This window comes from Nanorana parkeri, unplaced genomic scaffold (genome assembly GCF_000935625.1).
Source record: "Nanorana parkeri isolate BGI_ZX_2015 unplaced genomic scaffold, ASM93562v1 scaffold1558, whole genome shotgun sequence".
In the NCBI taxonomy this organism is placed as follows: Eukaryota; Metazoa; Chordata; class Amphibia; order Anura; family Dicroglossidae; genus Nanorana; species Nanorana parkeri.
In genome coordinates this window covers 70,065-75,572 of record NW_017307826.1, presented here as the reverse complement: position 1 = coordinate 75,572, position 5,508 = coordinate 70,065, and positions in this window count along the sequence as shown.

Sequence of the window (5,508 nt, the reverse complement as noted above, 5' to 3'; positions counted from 1 at the left end):
TATATATATATATATTCACCCTTGCACATTTCATTGTGATTGAACATCAAATCATCAAATACCAACTCTCCCTTTAGTGGCGGTGTCTGACAATCAGTAGGGACCTCAAGGAACAAGGTCCAATCTGCTACTGCAGGAGTCTCAGACAGCTTGACATAGGTCTTACATTCTCCATTCTTTGTCTACCTGTGGAGATAAGTGTGGTACTTCGAACAACTAAGGCTCCTCCAGTGTTGTACAAAGCCTGACTGCAAGAACATCTTGTAAGTGTATAGAGAACGTAATGTAAGCTTAGAAAGAGGTTGTTGCTATTTTGCCAGTCTACCCACCACATTCACTAGAGCTAGGCATACACCATTCCCTATTATTTTTTTTTTTTTTCCGTTTACACTGCGGGCTGAATGAAAAAATAGGACGCATTCCTCCAACGCTCGCATGCGGTGATCGAGGGATACTCTGCTGTTTCTATTGTATCCTGACAGCAGCAACTGTCAGAATCCCCAAACGGAGCTTGCAGCTGGTTGGCTACTAGCTCCACTCGGCTGAGAATATTCGAACCCGGAAGGGTGCCAACTTGTTATCAAGAAGCAAAGCCTACATATGCACACAGCAAATAAGACTGCAGTCTACATTTTCAGATATTTAGACTGCAGCCATATTTTGCTGTTTGCATATGCAGGATGTGCTTCTTGAGAAGTTAAATTATTGCAAAGCATTGCCGTTATTTATAAATGTATTATACAGTAGGTTTACACAGACAAATTTGTTCATACCACTTGACGAAAACCCCCCACAATTTTCTCTGAAATAACTTGAAACCGACCAACCAAAGTAATTGGCCAGGAGATGAAGGTAAACAAGCCCCATAGAAGTCTATGGGGCTGTAACTTTGCTTTTGATTCAACATTTTAAAAAATGGCATGGGCAAAACAATGAGATCTTTTAAACTAATATGTTGTTGCACAACCTTAAGTGGCGATCACTGCAAACAAGGGATTTTCTTTAGCTCTCAGCTGAGACTTCTGCACCTGCCATAAGATAGTTTGGCCAACTGTTCCTGAGCAAACTGCTCCAGCTGTCTCGGGTATGAAGGGTGCTTTTCCCTAGACTGTATGTTTCAGATTTCTATTATTATACAAGATTTATCAGTCCGTCCCTCACAGTCCATGCCCGGGCAATAACTGCCACTACAGAGCCAGCAGGCAAATAGGTAGTCCCTAGCAGGCACAGCCCCCCACCGCGGTTGTCACCAGTAACCGTCCCCCCGCAGGCAGACAACCCTCCTACAGCACCTGGCTCCCAGTGCGTCCTCACCCAACCGCGTGCCAACATGAAAGACTGATGCGGACGGCTGACGCGCTATTACAGGGACCGGGGAAGCGACGCACCGGAAGTGACGTCAGGAAGAGGGCGCCATAACCCACACCAAAAACGGCAGCCTCCGGAGATGGCTGCAACAGAAGCAGGGGGCTCAATTAGCGGCGCACGCACGACCAAGCTCCAGCCTGACCCAGAAGCGCCGCGAACCGCATCCCCCAGGGAGCCTGAGCTACTCCCTCAGGCCAGCCAGGAACCGTCAAGGCCCCACAGGGCCACGACACCCCAAAGCTCCCCTCAGAAAGATGACGGAGGGGGGATGGGAAGCCAAAGGGAGACCAGGCAGATCATGGTCTCCCTTTGGTCACACGCAGCGCCATACATACCACACAGGAGAGAACGCGGGTCATCCGCAGTCCAGGCACCTTCACCAGGCCAGACAGCTGCGCAGGGGACACAAATGCCCTGGTGCTGCTGGAACTCGCCCCCCGGACCGCAGTTGGGTTTGTTGCTCCTTTGGCCCACCCCTCTTTTGGTACTGCTCTGTGACGTCCCTACAGTACATGATCCTAGATCGGTTTCCTGTGTCCTTCAATGAACGGAAGAGCAAATAGGATTTTGGTACTCACCGTAAAATCATGTTCTCTCCGTTCATTGAAGGACAAAGGTCCCGCCCCTCTGTGTGGGTGTGTACTCCTAACTGCTTGTTACTAACTGGAGACTTGTCAGCAGGTGGAGGGTTTGGCCACCAGCGGGCGCCGCCCGTAGGCTGTAATTGGTCTTTAGTTTTGTGCCCAGCGTCCTCCTGCAGGTGGCGATATTACCTACAGTACATGATCCTAGATCTGTTCCCTGTGTCCTTCAATGAACGGAGAGAAAATTATTTTACGGTGAGTACCAAAATCCTATTTTTTTGCCAATTACATGCATGTCATAATAGATTTCTTTAGTGTTTGCGGTATGCAAGTTCCTCTCTTGTAACCCTTTACACATTTCATCATGCACTGACAACTGCTTGGGTTAATTCTGGATTCCCAGTCACCTGATCTGACTTTAGTAACCCCCTTCTTCTTCTGCAGACAAAGGATATTTCCATATTTTGTCTTCAGTAGACTTCTCTGCAGAAAATGTTTCTCATTCACTGGAAGAATTGGAAATGCAACGTCCTTACCTATTAGGGGATGAACATACAGATAAGGCAGATGGAATAGTTGATTGACCCACAGAGAAAGAAGTGGGCTGAGTAATTAAATCTTGTAATGGCAATCTAAAAGGACTGAAAGGATAAAGATGACTTAAATCCCTTAAAAAGCACTGGGGATTCTTTGGCCATGAACTTATCAATACATAGCGGACAAATACTTCTTAAAAGAATTTGGAAACTTGAAACAACATGCTCCACATCTTCTGCTTCTAGGTTTGTCACATGCAACAGGAATCTGGTCTTTATATTCTTACGCCTGAAAGATTTCCTGATTCAAATACTATAGGGATTTACTGTGTATATACTGTACAGAGAAAGAACCTTCCAGTTCTCCAATAAAGAAGCAAAAGCTGACTATTCACATCACCTTCCCGATGCCCAGGGGATGAAAAGCCCAACTAGACCCATGTAACCAAGAGGGGATAGTTGTCATCCCAACTAGGGAATAAGTAAACTTTGGAGAAAAAAGTAAATTTATTCTAGGGGATCCGAAAGCAAGTACAAAAAAATTCCCCTACCCACCTTTCTCATAGGCTCTCAGGTTACTGCTCTAGGAAACCTTCTGTGTCCAGGTATGGCCCCTGCGCTACGGCCTAGAAAAATATATATATATACACACACACACCGCCCCAAGATCCTTTGCAGCTGCCCGAGACTCTTCAGATGTTCGGACGGGAGCGCGTGGCAAAGACAAAAGGTAAGTTTAAACCCTTTTTAAAAGTTTTTGATATATCTACTGCTTGCTATATAACCCTTTAATGTGTGAGTCTTGAGTTTCCTGTTTAGGTGGGTGGTGCCCTCTCGTGTTGTCCTGGCAGATGATTAGGGAAATGACAGGATTATAGCACAAGGCTGATGTGCCATGTGCAACGTGGCAAGCACCATTTTGCTTAAAAACAGGGTTTCATTTACTATTATTATTAATGTAGCGCTGACAAGTTACGCAGCGCCCACACAGATGACATTCACATCAGTCCCTACCCTCAAGGATCTCACAATCTAAGGTCCCTCTTTCACATGCATGCATACATACGCCAGTTTAGACGAGAGCCAATTAACCTTCCAGCATATCTTTGGAGTGTGGGAGGAAACCGGAGTACCCGGAGAAAACCCCCACAAGCACAGGGAGAACATGCAAACTCCTTGTAGATAGTGACCTGGCTGGGATTCAAACCATGGACCCCCAGTGCTGCAAGGCAGACACGCTAACAACTACGCCACTGTGCTGCCCAATATGGTAGTAAATTTGCATACATATATTTTTATATCCTTGTGTTTATTATTGGCAATAGAAAAACAATTAGAAAAAAAAAGGGCATATTTACTATAATATTTTTCCGGGGGGGTTTATCTAATTTGCACACTTCCATATATTCATCTCAAAATATAATCCACTGATTAAAATATCACATTAGTGCAACTTGTAAGTAACTTATTAGAATGGGAAAACTCAAAGTGAATATATGCATTTTACTTTACAAGAGCTTTATTCCTCTTTTGACACTAAATTGCGTAGTAATGAGGGGGAAAAAAACGTGTGCATACATTTTTAGCATCACATAAGCTAAGATTAATGGGTTGATGGGGAGCACAAATTAACACACCAGCAACCTTTTCACATGTGTGAACTGGGGAGGGAATATTTTGGGGATATAAATGTAGATATTTATATATAAATTATATGTAGATGCTGTAGCTTTCATTTTTTCTAAAAAAATCAAAAAACATTTATTTTTATTACACCTTGGTTTTTTTTTCAAGGATCGCCAATGACCAGATTCAGACCTCTATGCAGCTGGGCCCATTGCTGGCTGCAATCAGCAGTATGTTGCTGCAGGGAGGTGCCAGACAGGGCTGTAACAGCACCGTACACAGAGGAAGTGCCATGCCATCACTACACCACCAATGTAAACAGATTGCTGACACTTTCCGTTTACATTTGCTTGCTTTTAGAAGCATCAGAAACTGATCATTTCAGGTCCAGACAGCCACCGAGGTCCCCCAGTAGCCACTAAGGCAAGCTGCCATTTTTGCATGACAGCTGGGACTCGAGTAGTTAAAGTGGTATCAAAGTCAAAAGGATTTTAAGCTAATTTCAAGTGCTGATGAAATCACTTACAATGGATGCTGCTCCTTGATGTTTAAAAGTTTTAGTTTCATGCAGAAGCAGATGGTCCACCAAGCATTGACCCCGATTTCCTGTTTTTGAGTGCCTCCATTCTCAAGCAGAGTGCAAAGCAGTCACCCTTGTGTGCGCACGCGCATCTCCACAAACACAGCATATCAAACTACTCCTCCCTCCTCCAAGCTAGTAGATGAACAGTTGCTGGGAGTCTGCTTTTCTTTTGTGATCTTGCACTGGACAGCAAGTTCAGGGAAGCAAAGCTGAGAGACTTGGAAGCAGCTGTTCAGAAACATGATGATTGTAAGTGTTTGGCCAAAAATGTAACGCATTGCTTAGCTGGGCAATGTATAATTGTTTGATCTGGATTCATTATTGAAAACAAGTTTGAGAGTTTAATTCTACTTTAGCATTTTGTAAAATCTGTCAGTTTTTTTATAACATTACAACTTCTTATGGTATGAAGCAGCTTTCCTGTATAAGGCCATATGCAAATAAATGGCTCCATACACATAGCTGCGTATAGAGCCATATATTTGTGCTGCGTAAAAACAGAATAGACACAAGATGCGTCCAGGCAATGTATTTCTGCGCATTTTACACGCGTATACACACACAATACAGTTCATTAACATTTCTATTACGAATTATGCATTCTGGGATTGTATATACGCAATATACAATTTTGCTCTTGCGTTGTGTGCACATGAGGCCTTAGGGTGTTCATTTGAGTTGTTTTTAATGATGAAGAATTAAAGTTCTTAGCTAGGTTAATATCAACAGACCATATTTCATGGATGTAAATGACAATGACTAAGGACTGAGAACAGTTTTACTACAGTTCATAAATAGTGGTCCGTTTTCT